Source organism: Lathyrus oleraceus, chromosome 1, assembly GCF_024323335.1.
Source record: "Lathyrus oleraceus cultivar Zhongwan6 chromosome 1, CAAS_Psat_ZW6_1.0, whole genome shotgun sequence".
Lineage (NCBI taxonomy): Eukaryota > Viridiplantae > Streptophyta > Magnoliopsida > Fabales > Fabaceae > Lathyrus > Lathyrus oleraceus.
Window position 1 is genome coordinate 252,325,301 of NC_066579.1, and position 17,542 is coordinate 252,342,842.

The 17,542-nt window shown below is 42.2% G+C and overlaps 1 non-coding gene across 1 annotated transcript; it reads left to right on the forward strand.

The window, feature by feature from the left end:
* The first annotated feature begins 6,325 nt into the window (after positions 1–6,325).
* Positions 6,326–6,432, forward strand: LOC127116105 (small nucleolar RNA R71). Its single transcript, XR_007801088.1, has one exon. It is a non-coding gene; the product is annotated as a small nucleolar RNA R71 (small nucleolar RNA).
* The last annotated feature ends 11,110 nt before the right edge of the window (positions 6,433–17,542 follow it).

The following is a 17,542-nucleotide window of genomic DNA, read 5'->3' on the forward strand; positions in this document are numbered from 1 at the left end:
GACTAAATAACTAAGAAAAATAAATAAATTCTATCCATCTGCACGATCGCTGGCCGGAGGAGCAAAGGAGTTAACACGGTATAGCAACTCGTGAAACTGGTTTGTCATACTGTTCATGTATCCCAGAAATTCGTGCCTCAAGCTAGTGAACTCTTCTCTGAGGGCATCTTGTTCTGACATCAAAGCTTCCATGGCAGTGTTATAATCAGTTCCGGGCATATGATGTCTAAGGTCGGGTATTGCCGATTCTTCGGTCTGAGCAGGTTGAGGAGGAGGGTCAATATCATGATATCCAGATGGTGTCTGAGGATCTGACTCAGCATAAGGAATCTGGTCATCATAAGTCTCATAGTCATCACAAATCTCATAGTCCTGGATGGATTCAGTGGAACTAGCAGGGGAGGGGGTTTCGTTCAGATTGTAGAGCCAGTTGTTGCGGTTGTGAACACTAGTCCTAGGATCGGGCATGGTGAATAGGCAAAGAACTTGGTTATCAATAATAAGCTCAAACTCATCAGACCCTAGGTTTGCTATAAACAAAGTGTTGAAGAGGAAGGGTATACTCATAGTAGTAATGCCACAAAAAGGGCTTAAGTCGAGTATAGGCTGACGTAATCCAATAGCATTACCTATCATAGTTATCAAACCGCCTATTCGGATTGGTGCTCGCTCATCTTGGATAAGGTGGTCCAAATTTGCTAACATAAAAGTGGCACCGTTTACTGGACGGTTCTGGGAAGCACAAAATATGATGAAGAGTTCATCACGTGAAACTGTGGTACTGTTTGGCTTCTTCCCAAATAAGGTGTGGGTCAGGATCTTATGGAAATAGCGAAAGGCCGGGTTATGTATGTTTCCAGAGAGAAACTCATGTTCCTCGGGATCGTCATTTCCAGTCAAGTTACCCCAAAAGTGTTCAAATTCTCTAGATTCTAAAAGTTCCTCTTGGCTCACTGTGAACGTGTCAAAGGATGTAGGGAAGCCTAAAAGGTTGGTAAAATCTTGAATATTAAATTGGTACTCCATGTTAAACATTCTGAACTGTATAAAACCTCTGCTTATTCCTTTTCCATGGCTGGGTAGATAGATCAGGGAACTAAGGAATTCTAGAGTCAGTCTCCGGTAAGTGACAAACTGTCTACGGATAGGAGCGGTTTCCCACCCTATCTGATTCAGCAAATACAGGACACTTTGTCTTAGTCCAAGGGCAGTCATTGCCCAGTCATCAGCATACAGGCTAGGTAGCATCTCTCTCGTGGCTAGTTCCTCAAACTTTTGTTTCTGAGCTGTTTCTCTGAATTTGATACCCATACGATCAATATGTCCCATCAGGTTAGTGTTAGCTAGAGAAAAGAAAAACAATAGTTTTAGTCAGGATTTGGCCAAATGCCGAAAGAAGAGAAAAGTTTTTAATAAATTAAAATAAATTAAGAATGAATATTAAACAGAAATTAAAAGAATAATTAAGGAAGAAATATAAAAAAAAATAATAATAGGATAATAAAATAATTTGTGGGTTGTCTCCCACTAAGCGCTTTGTTTAATGTCGCAAGCTCGACATAAAAACAATCAATTATAATCTATGATTTCTGGAGGCATTTCGTCTAAGTGCAAGACTTGCGAATCTTCATTGTTTTCTGCATAGTGATAATGTTTTAGACGTTGCCCGTTTACGGTAAATGGTTCCATAGATTTACCTTTAATTTCTACTGCTCCACTGGGACAAACATTAGTGATTTGAAAAGGTCCTGACCATCTAGATCGTAGTTTTCCCGGAAATAACTTTAGTCTGGAGTTAAATAAAAGGACTGTATCGCCTTGTTTGAAGATTTTCCTTGATATGCGCTTGTCATGCCATTGTTTTGTTCTTTCTTTGTAGATTCTGGCATTTTCGTAAGCGTCTCTTCTGAGTTCCTCTAATTCGCTTATATCAAGGATTCTCTTTTCACCGGCCGCTTTATAGTTTAAATTTAGATTTTTAATAGCCCAATAGGCTTTATGTTCTAATTCTATCGGGAGGTGACAGGATTTTCCATAAATTAGCTTAAATGGGGTTGTCCCTATGGGTGTTTTGTAAGCAGTTCGGTATGCCCACAAAGCTTCTGGTAATTTCAATGACCAGTCTTTCCTTGAAGTGGCGACTGTTTTTTCTAGTATCTGTTTGATCTCTCTGTTAGATATTTCCACTTGCCCACTGGTTTGAGGGTGGTAAGGTGTCGCTACTCTATGTCTTACGCCATACTTAAGCAGTAGTTTTTTGAGTACTTTGGATATGAAATGCGATCCACCATCACTGAAAACTATTCTTGGGACACCAAACCTTGGAAATATTATATTCTTAAAAAGTCTAGTTACTACTCGTGTGTCGTTTGTTGGAGAAGCTATAGCTTCAATCCATTTTGATACGTAGTCAACTGCCACGAGTATGTATTTGTTGCCGAAAGAGGATGGAAAAGGTCCCATGAAGTCTATTCCCCACACGTCGAAAATCTCGACTTCCAAAACGCCCTTTTGTGGCATCTCGTCACGTCTAGATATGTTTCCTGTGCGTTGACACCTGTCACATTTCTTAATAGCTGCATGTACATCCTTCCATATACTTGGCCAATAAAAACCGGCTTGTAGGATTTTAGAGCAGGTCTTGGATGTACTTGCGTGTCCACCATAAGGAGCGGAGTGACAATGTTGGATTATACTTTCTACCTCTTCTTCGGGTATACACCGACGGAAAATACCATCGGGGCCTCTTTTAAAAAGTAAGGGGTCATCCCAGTAATATTGTTTTATATCATAGAAGAATCGTTTCTTCTGTTGGTACGATAAGGTAGATGGAACTATTCCGGCAGCTAAATAATTGACGAGGTCAGCGTACCACGGTGTAACAGATATTGCTAAGATAGTTTCTACCTGTTTATCAGCGTTATTTTCTTCTAAAGTAGCTATAAGCTTATCGTACGAGAAATCATCGTTAATTGCTGTTCTTTCCGGTTCAAGGTTCTCAAGTCTAGAGAGGTGATCTGCTACTACGTTTTCAGTTCCTTTCTTGTCCTTGATTTCCAAATTGAACTCTTGTAGTAACAGGATCCACCTTAGGAGTCTAGGTTTTGCATCCTTTTTAGTTAAGAGGTATTTGATAGCAGCGTGGTCAGTGTAGATGATTATTTTGGCTCCGACTAATTAAGAACGAAATTTATCTAGCGCAAACACTACTGCTAGAAGTTCTTTCTCGGTTGTGGCGTAATTCATTTGTGCTTCATCTAGAGTTCTACTTGCGTAATATATAACATGAAGCTTTTTATCTTTTCGTTGTCCTAAGACGGCACCTACAGCGTAATCGCTGACATCACACATTATTTCGAATGGTTCATTCCAATCTGGTGTCTGCATTATGGGTGCGGAGATCAGTGCTTGTTTAAGCGTTTGAAATGCTTCTAAACATTTATTGTCGAATATGAATTCAGCATCTTTCATCAATAATCCGGTCAACGGTTTAGTTATTTTAGAGAAGTCTTTAATGAATCGTCGGTAAAAACCGGCATGTCCTAAGAAGCTTCGTACTTCTCTCACAGTCTTCGGAGGTTGAAGGTTTTTGATTACCTCTATTTTGGCCTTGTCTACTTCAATTCCTCTATTTGAGATGATGTGTCCTAAAACAATTCCTTCTTGTACCATAAAGTGGCATTTTTCCCAATTAAGTACTAGGTTTACTTTTACACATCGCTCTAGAACTTTCTCTAGGTTTTCAAGACATTCTTCAAAGCTTTGTCCGCATACGGAAAAGTCATCCATAAATACTTCCATGATGTTTTTTAGAAAATCGGCGAATATTGCCATCATGCATCTTTGGAAAGTTGCAGGAGCATTACACAAGCCAAACGGCATTCGTCTATAAGCGATGGTACCAAAAGGGCACGTGAACGTTGTCTTTTCTTGGTCATCAGGGTGAATTGGTATTTGAAAGAAACCTGAGTAACCGTCTAGATAGCAGAAATGTGAATGTTTTGCTAATCGTTCTAACATCTGGTCAATGAATGGTAAAGGAAAATGATCTTTTCGGGTTGCTTTGTTTAGTTTCCTATAGTCAATGCACATTCTCCATCCCGATTCGATTCGTTTGGTTATAGTTTCTCCTTTTTCATTTTCAATGACTGTTATGCCTCCTTTCTTTGGTACTACGTGTACAGGACTAACCCATTTGCTATCAGATATAGGATATATGATACCTGCCTCTAATAACTTGGTTATTTCCTTCTTCACTACCTCACTCAGGATCGGGTTTAGTCTTCTCTGGTGTTCCCTAGAAGTTTTACAGTCTTCTTCTAACATGATGCGGTGCATACAAATAGAAGGACTTATTCCTTTAAGATCGGTGATGTTGTAACCTAGTGCGGTTGGATATTTTCTTAAGATATGCAGGAGTTTTTCTGTTTCGAGTGTTCCTAGGTCAGCATTAACTATCACTGATCGTTCAAGCTCTAAGTCTAGGAATTCATATCTCAGATTCTTGGGAAGTGTTTTCAGGTCTAAGGTTGGTTTCTTGAGGCATTGCGTAGGGTCCGGTGTTATTGCTAAACATTGGTTAAGTTTTTCTTCTACAAGGTAGTCAGATGATTTGTCTTTTTCTAACTCCGTTTCTTTTATGCATTCATCGATGATATCCATGAAGTAACATGTATCTTCTATTGCAGGTGCTTTCAAAAATTGGGAAAGGATGAACTCAATTTTCTCTTCTCCTACTTCGAAAGTGAGTCGTCCTCGTTTTACGTCTATGATTGCACCGGCGGTTGCTAAGAACGGTCTTCCCAGTATAATGGGTGTAACTTCATCTTCTATAATATCCATAATTATAAAATCAGTTGGAATGTAGAATTGACCTATGCGCACTGGAACGTTTTCAAGAATTCCTACAGGATATTTTACGGAACGATCTGCTAGTTGCACATACATTTTAGTTGGTCTTAATTCTCCCATTTCAAGTCTCTTGCATATGGATAAATGCATAACACTAATACCGGCTCCTAAATCGCATAAGGCTTTGTCTATGACAAATTTTCCTATGTGACAAGGTATAGAGAAATTACTTGGGTCTTTAAGTTTAGGAGGCATATTCTGTATTATAGCGCTACATTCAGCAGTAAGTGTAACGGTTTCGCTATCTTCAAGTTTCCTTTTATTAGAAAGAATTTCTTTTAAAAACTTGGCATATGAGGGCATCTGCGTAATAGCTTCTGTAAACGGGATAGTGACGTTTAATTGTTTTAGTAGGTCGACAAATTTTTTAAATTGGCCCGCATCTTTGGTTTTAACAAGCCTTTGAGGGTAAGGGATAGGTGGTTTATAAGGTGGTGGAGGTACATAAGGTTCCTTCTTTTCTACGGTTTCCTTATTACTCTCTGCCTTTTCCTTAGGTTCACTTTCCTCAGTTGACCTTTCAGAGTTTTGGTTTTCTATCCTTGGGTCAGACGGTCCTTCCACTTCCGTTCCACTTCTCAGTATAATTGCATGAGCGTGGCTTCTTGGGTTAGGTTGGGGTTGGCCAGGAAATGTACTAGTTGGGGCAGCAGTAGGCGCTTGTTGTTGAGCTACTTGTGATATTTGCGTTTCCAGCATTTTGTTATGAGTAGCCAGGGCATCTACTTTACTTGCTAGCTGTTTAATTTGTTCGCCAGTGTGTACATTCTGGTTTAAGAAATCTTTATTGGTTTGCTGTTGAGAAGCTATAAAGTTCTCCATCATGATTTCCAAGTTGGATTTCCTAGGGGCGTTATTGTTAGGTGTAGATGGGGTCGGCTTCTGATATCCCGGAGGTATAGCTGGGGCTTGATTTGGAGATTGTCCAGGTGCGTATAGAGCATTATTACTCTTATATGAAAAATTTGGATGATTCTTCCAATTTGAGTTGTAGGTATGCGAATAGGGGCTTCCTTGAGCATAGTTTACTTGCTCCGCTTGGATTCCTGTTAGGAGTTGACAATCTGCAGGAGTGTGACCTTGGATTCCACAGACTTCGCAATTCTGAGTTATGGCAACTACTGTGGCTGGAGGTGATACATTTAAACTTTTAATTTTCTGGACCAGAGCATCCACTTTTGCATTAACATGATCAAGGTTACTTATCTCGTACATGCCAGTTTTCATTTGAGGTTTTTCCACCATTGTTCGTTCGGTTCCCCACTGATAGTGGTTTTGAGCCATGCTTTCGATAAGTTGGTAAGCGTCAGCATAAGGTTTGTTCATTAGCGCGCCACCGGCGGCGGCATCTATTGTTAACCTCGTGTTGTACAGGAGACCATTATAGAATGTATGAATTACTAACCAGTCTTCTAAACCATGGTGTGGACAAAGTCTCATCATGTCTTTGTATCTTTCCCATGCTTCGAAAAGAGACTCGTTATCTTTCTGTTTAAATCCATTTATTTGGGCTCTTAACATAGTTGTTTTGCTTGGCGGAAAATATCGAGCAAGAAAAACTTTCTTCAACTCATTCCATGTGGTGACTGAGTTAGAAGGAAGAGATTGAAGCCATCTTCTAGCGCTATCTCTTAGTGAGAAAGGAAAAAGACGAAGTCGAATTGCCTCTGAAGTGACACCATTAGCTTTAACAGTATCAGCGTATTGGACAAATACGGATAAATGAAGGTTAGGATCCTCGGTAGGATTCCCAGAGAATTGGTTCTGTTGCACTGCCCGCAACAGTGAAGGTTTGAGTTCAAAGTTGTTTGCTTCGATTGCGGGCGGAGCAATACTTGAATGCGGTTCATCTTGCGATGGAGCGGCGTAATCTCTAAGAGCACGAGCTGGTTCTGCCATCTCGGGTATCGAAGGGAAAATATTTTTGAAATCAGGAAGTTCTACAGGAGGTAGATTGTTTGCAGCACGATATTCCCGAATTCGTCGTAAGACTCGGAGATATAGTTCGATATCGTTGATTCGTAAGTAGAGCGGTTCGCCTTGAGAGCGAGTGCGTGGCATACAAATCAACGAAAGAAAGAAAAGAAAAAGAAAAGCCTTAGTCTCTACAGCGTAACAGGAGAGTTACGATATCGACTAAATAAAAGTCCCCGGCAACGGCGCCAAAAACTTGATCGCGACTTTATGAGTCGAATTTGGGGTACAAACTGCAAGTGCACAGTTCTATCGCGTAGTTTTAAAAGATATCGATCCCACAGGGACTTATGAATCGATATACCGTTATCTAAGGTTACTTCGTAAAGCTAAGGCAGGTAATACTTTGATTGTTTGGGGGAAAAAGCTAAAACTAAAATAAGATCTAAAATTAATATCTAATAAGCGGATATCGGTATGTAATTCGTCGTAATTAGGGAATCAATTCTTTATTGGTTTCTTGGTTTTAAAATGAATCTTTTCAGTTGACGCTATTGGTTAAAAGTTTTATCTCAAACTCTCGCTCTGTTGAATAAACTATGATTTTATATTAACGTAGCTGTCACTTATAGTTAAGTCAAAAACCACTTTTTGAAAACAGTAGAATCCGTAGAAACTCTTTTTAAGAAAACACTAATCGTTTAAACACCCTTATCTCAAACTCTCGCTCTGTTGACTTAGGTTATATAATTAAACTCAAATGCTTAACTCTCGCCCTCACATTCAATCTTTAAAAATACTTTTTGAAAAAGGTTAGAATTTAATTAACTCTAAAAATTGCTCTCGCCCTGATCTAGAATTAATGTCCAATTTACACTGTCCAGTCAAAACCTCAAACTCTCGCTCTATTGATTTTAACTTCTTTATGTCTTTTACTTTTGTACAAAAACTTTGTTATTAAACCTGTAAATTGAGACCGTAAAAAGAGTGATTTTAATTTTAAACTTAATTAAACCAACTTAGTTTTGATTCCTTCATTCCGCTTACTTTACATACCGATACCTAAATAAATCAGCCAGACATGCTAAACAGACTTAAATAAATAACATGCATAAACAGATTCATCACAGGCAAGCAGCAAAAATTAATAATAAAAACAAGCATATATAAATTCAACAAATAAATAAAGAACCTGAATAATTAAATAGCAGTCTTGAACACTCCACCACAAACCGGTTGGATTTGTTCTTGAGTTCTTCAATCAGGCAGAAAAATAAAACGAAGGAATAAAAAAACTAGATTCTAACGTAAGGTTAGATCCGGTAAAAGGTACACAATAGTTTCCGATGTAGAAACTATTGTGCGAAAAATTAATTAAGAGCTGGAAAAGAAAATAGAATTGCAAAAGGAAAACAATATAAAAATTTGTCAAAGTAATACTGTAAAAGTATGCCTAAGCTGCTGGAAAAAGAAAGAATGCGAAAACGGCAAAAATCTGGAAAAAGGCGTCGAACCCTGAGCTTTCCAAAAAGCTACTATTTATAAGCCACCTCCCGCAACTGCTTCCGCGTCAAAAAGTCTTCAACGTGCAGAATAGTTGGGCGTGGAAATAGGGCTCAACTCTGTCTCAACGTCTTTGAAGCGTTCCTTGTGCCTCAAATATAGGGGAATGGTGTGACGTCCGTCACACCATGTGTGACGCTCGTCACACAAGTGCATATAGCGTGACGCTCGTCACAACCTCTGTGACGCTCGTCACAGGCACAACGCCTGTGCCTTCTTTGGGCTGGGCTTGGCTTTTGCTATTTGTTTCCAGTAACTTCTTTTTACACCTCCTTTTCTACCTTTTTTTACTTTTGCTTCAAATAGATACCTGAGATAAATAGGAAGGAAATACCGCGTAATATCTGATAAAATGAAATAATTTAAAGTAAATAATAATATAATTTAATTGAATCAAGTCCTAAAATATGATATAATTTCGTGTTATCACATTACCAGCAAACGGTGAATGAAAGAGAACCCACTGAGGATAAAATTGCTTACTCGCAGAAATTATCCAAAAGGAAGGGGGAAGACCCGTTGGGGACAAGATTTCCTAATCAAAGCAAACATTCAAAAGGGGAAAGGAATATCAATACCGAAAACTGGATAATGATAACCACAATGAGGGGATTACATCTACCGGTTAGTAGGTAGAAAACCACAGAAAAGTAACCATCATCGACTAGGATGAGCACAAGGGTTGACTCCACAAAGGTGAGGAAAGAGGGTTTCACATCTACCGGTTAGTAGGTAGAAGACCACAAAGATAGGACTTACAACTACCGGTTTGTAGGTAGCAGCCACAAATTCCGCTGATGATAAGATAAATGAGTGCCGGTTAGTGAGCAACTATTCATTTATACCACAGGGAAGCACAAGAGACAGCCAAGCAGCCAATTTAGGATCGACCCAAAAAGGCAGACTGAATCAAGACTCATCCTAATGAGGAAATAACTCAATAGGGAAAACCCATCCCGTTATGTGTAGGGAGGGAACGGAAACAACCGTCATCCACGAGGATATAACTCAGTGGGGAGCGCAGAAGGAAATGGTAGACACTTTCTGCCTAAAGGGTCGACTCTACATGGAGAGATCAGACACACCCACGTCTGCTTGGGGAATCGATCCAAGCTTGCAAGATGCTACCAATTTTGTGGGGAGTAACACTGCTGGGGATATCCGCTCAACTAAGGAGTCACTTGTTGGGAAAACACCAACCTCTCAACCATGCTGGGGAACCCAATTCTGAAATCAATCCAACGGCGCGATGCTAAACTCTTTCCGACAACCCAATCTCGGGTGGTCACCACGGCCTATGGCTAATGGATATGTTTGCAATGCTAATGCATGAGTTTTTTTTTTTAGCGCAATGCTCCATGATCATGGAAATGCTACGCACTAATGATGCAATATGCTATGCTTATCTAAATGATGAATGCATAAAAACACATCTCCTCCAGAGACAACACCGGGGAGCTCCAGGAACTATGTTGAGGATTTCTATACCACGTCACTTTCCACCCTGCTGGGGAAAGACAACCCTTGCTGGGGATGACCTCCATCGAACCCGAACTGCTTGGGGATTACCCTGCTAGGGGAAAACACCAATGCTTATCTCTACTGGGGATAATTTTTTTCGCCGAACCTGATCCGCTTGGGGACCTTACTAGGGGAAAACCATCAACACAAACCCTCTGCTATGGAGATCCACTAGGGGAAAACACTCCACACCCTGATGGGGAAATGCATAACTCTGTTGGAGAAAAGCCTACACCACTCTGCTGAGGAAATAATATACTAGGCCACACTGGGGATAGACATCCACAAACCTGCCGGGGACAAGCGTTCACGACCACACTTGGGATACATCCTCAACCCTTAGGAACAATCTACCCATCGACACTTCCACTGGCGATATGGCAACCTTCAGGCTCGCTGAGGAGACACCGATCTCGAATCTGCTAGGGAGATAACACTCTCAAACCCACTGGGGAGATACGACTTATTTGACACGGAACACCTGTCGATTCGTCGAACACTGGCATTCACCATCCCAACATAGTGTCGACTTTCCACTTTTGAGAACTCCCAGACTCGTCTGGACTTTTCTGATTCATCACCTTGTATTCCCGACTCCTCCGTACTCCACGGAGATCGAACTCCTGGGATTCATACAAACTTTTCAGTCCTCAGACTTTGAAGAGTCTTCTTGATTATCCCTCCAGGATCGTCGTCATCCCTCGCCGTCTTTCTATCCCTTGCCCCTGGTTGGACTCTGCAGGGATCTTTTGTCAAAAGGTTATCCATCACAAACTGCAAGTGAGTGAACATAGCTAACAACACCTGCAAAAGAGATTGTTAGATAAAAGCGTGCCCCAAGCGTGCCATCATTTCAACACCTAGGTCACTCAAACTTCCGAATAAGATTTCCAGATTTCAATCTTATAAGCATGCATCGGAAGGGACCTCTATGTTTCAAAATGAAAATATTCTTATCAAAAATAGACGGATGTTTTCGCAATCAAAGCGGTAATGAAGACAAAAACAAAATTATTCGACTGAACACGCATTTTATTGACTGAAACAAAAAGGCAGCTCAGAACCGAGCAACACACAGGAAGCAATCCCTAAAAAGAGGTGATTGCGCACAACAGGAAAAATCTACCCTAATGGTAATGTGAAACCGTGATCTCATCGGGTTCCAACTTGGTTACACCCATATGTCCTCAAGACTTTCCGCACTTTCTGTCTTCTGAACAAGACGCTTCCGATCGATCTCTGTCGGAGATTATCCAAGTCATATCTCAAGCACAAACGATCATGCTGGACGCAGTTGTTCGTTTCATTCCCTCTTTTGCCTGGACCGCCCTTTCGGGTTTTCAGTACACCGGGATACCCTTTTTTGCCCAAGTCGCCCTTGTGGGGTTTTCGACTTGCCGGTTGTACAGTTTCTTTTCATTCTTATCCCTAATTTTTGCCCGAACCTTTTCTCTTTTTTTCTTGGTTCGCCGGGATGCCCTTTTTTTCCTGGACTCTTTTATTCTTTTCGTCCAGCGGGTCTCTTTTTTTTACGAAGTATCTTCTAACTACGTCCGCATTCACAAGGGATGGAAAATCCTCACCATCCATGGTCGTCAACAACAAGGCTCTACCAGAGAACGCCTTCTTGACCACGAATGGGATCCATAACTGTATATCCACTTGCCCCTACGATCGTTGAGGAGGAAGGATCCTTTTCAATACCAGCTCTCCCACGTGGTACGCACGAGGTCGCACTTTTCGGTCAACAACACGCTTCATTCATTGGGTACAACTGCCCCATGACAAGTAACTGCCAGCCTATTTTCCTTAGTCAGGCTCAACGTGTTATACCGAGTCCTTATCCACTCAGCCTTCTCTAATTTCTCATTCATCAGGACTCTCCACGATGGGATCTAGACTTCAGTAGGTAATACCACTTCTATCCCATACATGAGCGAGTGCGGCGTTGCCCCAGTAGACGTACGCACCGCAGATCGATACCCAGGATACAAGCTTCGTACTCAGCCACCATCGTTGGTGTCTTCAAATGTTATCCGGGCAACAAAAGGAATGTGGGATCTTTTTGGCGTAACCAACACGGCACTAACTCATCCGCATTAACCTCCCCATCAGACATCAGAATCCGTTCGGATTCAGGGTCGGGCCCCTCCTCCGGGATCGATTCCTCACAATCTTTCGATTTGAGCACCTCGACATGTCCTCATCAGGGAACTCCAACTTCCTTGGTTGATAATCCTCAATGGGTTGCGGGGAGATATAATCGGACAATACACTCCCCTCGATTGCTTTCTGAGAGGTATACTGAATATCGTATTCAATCTAAATCATTTGCCCTCTCGCAACCAGTCCGGTCAATGCTGACTTCTCAAACGTATACTTGATTGGATCCATCTTGGAAATCCACAAAGTGGTATGAACCAGCATATACTGTCTCAGTCGGCGAGCAGCCTATGCCAAAGTACAACAAGTTTTCTCGAGCAGTGAATGTATTGTTTCACAGTCGATAAACTTTTTGCTAAGGTAAATTGCATGCTCTTTTCGACAAGACTCGTCATGCTGACCCAGTACACACCTCATAGACCCCTCGAGGGCTGTCAAGTACCAGATTAAGAGTTGTTCCTTCCACGGGAGGCATCAGAATCAAAGGTTCCTGCAACTTATTCTTTTATCTTTCAATGCCCATTGGCAATCATTATCCACCTGACCGTTTGATCTCTTGTTTTTTCTTGTTTTCGGTTCAGGTATTTCTTGTATTGTTTTTTCCTTTTCTTTTTTTCTTTTTTCCTTTTTTTTTAGCAGGATCAACCTCGATTCCTCTTATCCGCTCATAATAAACCTCAACAGCTTATCGGACAGCACTCCACAAGTGCACTGATTCGGACTCAACCTCAGTCTGAGTTGTCTCGATCCAGTCAAACAACTTGACCAGATCCACCAGATGCCCCTCTTCTGCTTGGGACTTTGCTATCATGTCATCAACATAGCATTTGATTCCACGATGAATCATATCATGAAACAAAGTCACTCTGATACGTGGCACCGGCTTCCTGTTTCTCTAGAGGACAGTCTTCTCTCAATGGCAGCTTGTGCACAACGACATCGGTATCCGACCCTGGCATATCCTGATACGACCAGGCGACGATATCAACATGCTCTTTCAACAGGGCTACCATTCTTCTCTCGACTCGCCTCTGAAGCGGCCCCAACTTTCACTTTCTTTCTGACCTCGGCGGTGTAACCTGGCTAATTCCAACAACCTTCTCCTCTTATTTCAACAACCTGGCTAATTCCAGCAGATCACAATCTTCTTCGCCTTATTCTTCGGCATGATAGATCGGATTGTCGAAGTCATACAAAGGTGTAACCGAATTGTTATCAATGAGATCAGGAGGACAGTCACTTTTGAGGTTGGAACAAGACAGATCAAAAGGAAAGAAAAATGAAAATAAACATTGCCATTTTTATTATTTTTCAACTGCAAAATAAATGAAAAACAGGGAACACTACTTTTAATCGCAAAAACATCCATTTATTAATGATGCAAAATGTTGCACAATGAAACACATGAGATGGCCCTTACAATGGACCATTACGTTTCGGGCAAAACGTATGGCTTTCATGCAAACAAAATTGAAAAACAGAAATACTACACTTCAGGATGAGTGACAGTGATGATCTTGGAGGTTTTCCAGTTTCCTAGTACGCACGATTTTATCCACGACTCGAGCACGCGGTCACGGTCAATCTTTTCACTCACTGAACAGGCGTGACCTGGATCCAGCATTCCGGCACTACCGAATGTGAACGGTGGACGACGTCCTCTGTTTTGTCTAGACGACTCTTGATCTAGCTGATAGCCCACCCCGAACATATCCGCTTTCACCACAATGTCTATGATCTTCCCCCAGCCTAGGGCTTCTCCGTTCTTCACCACTTCCATGGCCTGTTTGTAAGAAGAAATGGACAGCTTCTTCTCTTTCTCAGCTAGAATGGCATCCTCCACCTTGATGGTTTCAACTGCCTGACTTGGTATTTCAAAATTTTCACCGTCCATTTCTACTTCCGACATCTTCTGATTCGCCTCCTTCATCATTGCACACCCATTTGTGGCGACAGCCGCACAACAGTTATCAACACTAGGGAAAGCTCCTCTCTTCATCAGATGTGTTGAGACCACAGACACTGAAGTTTTTAACTGATTCCCCTCAGGCACATCTGTTCCTCTCTTGTCTTTTGACACCACTTTCACTCCCACGGGACCTGGCACGGGGTTAGGGTTAACATTCAATGTTGGCGCCAAGCTGATGGCCTTAGAATCCACCAAATCTTGGACGACATGCTTAAAAGCTCTACAACCCTCAATGTTATGTCCGGGTGTCTCAGAATGGAACTCGCACCTGGCATTCTCATCGTAATTTGCAGGCCTCCGATGCGGTTCTACAGAAATCAATATCCTCGGCCGAACTAACCCAAGATCCCTCAACCTTTTGAACAGAAAGGTATAAGTCACGGGTGGCTTATCAAACTGACGATCTGTCCCCTTCTTCACTTGGCTCTTAGCTTTCTGTACTTTCTGTTGAGGTGGCGGTCGCTGCTGTGGTACAGGTGAATTACCAACAGAAGTGATTATAGTGGTAGTATAAGGGTGGTAACGATCCTTACTGTGCTCCTTTCGGGCAGGCACACCACCTGATTCGACCTCCTTCTTAAGCTGACCATTGCCAGAGGGCTTCTTTACTACAGTACCAGAGGGGTTTTTTTACTGCGGACGACAGATCCTTTCCCTGAACCTTCTCCTCTATCATCCATTTCTCAATCCTCTCCAACCTTTCAGCCATTGCTTTCTGCCCCAAGGCGAGCCCTTGCACGACTTTGAACAACTCCCCCATCATCTCTTTCAATTCGAGAATGTCGGCGCTGGGCGGATCCATCAGCTTGAAATATCTGAACGGAAGAGCTATGCGCACCAGTTAGACACTGACACCTACAAAACAGCAAACAGGTTAGTATGACTAACACATGCAATGTCTATCCGTATAAGGAGAATTCTGTCCTTTGATTCTGGTTTCATTGAGACGGATAATATTTTAACAATAACATTCTGACATCAGGATATCTCTCGACCAGAACCTCAATCAAAAAAGGACCCTGAGCACGGATAGACATGAGTTGAATGCAGATGAATGCGAAATGGGCATGATGCAAATGCATTAATGCAGGTCAATGTGCCATCTTCCAAGTCATCTGAAGATCCATTAAGTCTCTGAACCAGTCACAGTCATCTGAGGGACTAAGTCACCATAAATCCAACTTGGGGAGTTCCGAAATAAACGGAACTGGAGGTTACATCACTATCATCACAGGAACATCCACTGAACGGATGACAACCAGATCCTCTGAACAAGTACTCTCAAATTCAATCCAGGGATCCGAAATAAACGGAACCCGCTGATAAGTACCGCGGACAGAATTCCGGCGTCTCAGAGATAAATATCCACAAATCCATCTGAACCATAGTCACCATCTGTACCTGCAAATGATTCATTCCCTCCCCACTCACGGGTGTCATCTAGGCCAGGGTAAGGTCGATAGAAACGCAGCATAAATAACCCTTTCATAGAATATCATCATATACACACCCGAAGTATGTAACGATAATACCCCATCAGAGTCTGAACTGCTCGTGATATCAATGTTCCGCTAAGTGGCGCCATACCACCCGCTTCCCATGAATCACTCTATACCTAGGTGTCCTAGATTTCACTCATAGCCTGGGTATTGGGCCTTTTACCTCATGTAACTCCCACCCCAACAGAGAGACAACACAACACAGCCAGATGGACAGATGAATATGAATGAATGCAAACATAAATGCAAACATAAATGCAAACAATAAATAAATGAATGCAATAAATGAAACAGCAAAAGCAACCAAACCCTATCCTAGAGAGCGCTAGGAGAGACTCGCTTAGGGAAGATGGACCAGCAAGAGAAAACGAAACAACAGAGCCGCCACCGTGCGTTATTTATCCCAAAGGAGGGAAAGGAAACGCTCGAAGTAAACCTGGAAAAGACATGGTCTCGCGACCAGAGAGAGATGGGATCGGGAGTCGGTTATGCGAAGGGAAGGTATTAGCACCCCTACGCATCCGTCGTACTCGACGGGATCCACGCACAAAAGAAAGGATAAAGGTTGCTAAACACTGCTCAAACATCACACAACGGCTGAAAAGAGACACAGAAACGACAAAAGAAACTAACTCGGCAGGATATCGCATCCTGGGCCTACGTAGTCTGTCAGGCACAGACATCAGAGTCGACGTAGTTCGGGACAGGGGGGAACGTGCTCGCTAGGATATCGCATCCTATGCATACGTATCTTCTCTGACTGGAGAAGAATCAGAGCACTCGTAGCTCGGCTAACGCACGCCAAACAAAACCACACAGGAAACCGACTGCCAATCGCTGGACTTACGTCAGACTCCACACAAACAGGCAACATGGAAACCGAATACCAATCGCTGGACTTACATCAGACTCCGAACCAAACAAACACACACTGGAAACCAAATGCCAATCGCTGGACTTACATCGGACTCCAAGCACACGACGAACAAACACAGGAAACCGACTTCCAATCGCTGAACTTGCGTCAGACTCCAAACACACACAAAGGGTTGCAAAAGAAAAAGGGCGCCCGGAGAGATCAGCTCATCTCCTGCCTACGTACCTCATCTGGTATGAGGACCAGGGCGACGTAGTTCCCCTACACAGGGAAAGCAATTCTAACCTAACCAGAGACTGGGAAATGACATACTAGAAGGGAGACTAACTCGAGCCTAATAGTTATCATGTAAATTCACCATGGTCCTAGGTTGAAGTTTCTATCTAACTTGCATAGGGAGCAAGCTATCCTAAACAGCACAGGCAAAGCAAACATACACACAATTAGCACACACTATATACAAACAAAGTGGGCTCACAAAAGGTTAGGCTGTGAAACACAAGCCAATTGGAATCGGGTGTAGTTAGCTCTTAACCCTAACATTGAGAGTTAGGGTGAAGCAGATGAAATGGGAAGTGAGGGTAAGACCCTACAGCTCTTATCCCTGGCCTGGGAGAGCTTCAGACAAATGAAAGTGGGAGTTCAGAAAGTTGGAACTCTTCTATCCACATATGACTGACTCAACAATGATCTTGGGTTAATATCCACAATGCATCAACACAAGGTGTGTGAGCAAAGTGGATGACACACTGAATAGCAGGAGATGGATTGCACATCTCTTTTATCTGCCAATTGCCTCATAGAGGTCTTTACCTGCTTGGCACAAAGGTAAACAAATACAAGCATTGCCTCTTAAGGAGGACTTCAGACAGGTGCCTGCCCAAGTAACAGGACAGGTCTTCCAGACTACATGAAGTCAGAAAGTTATACCTCAAATGGTTAAGCAACCAAGCAAAGAAAAAGCAAGTTCAAAAGAACTTAAGCAACTTATGTACCTGAAAAAAATCTAACTCAATCAGTATACAAGTCAATCAATCAAACAGACAATCACACAATCAATCAGACAAGCAAGCAAGCAATGCCACAATGTACAAGGCACAAGCCAATGGGCATAACACAAACAAC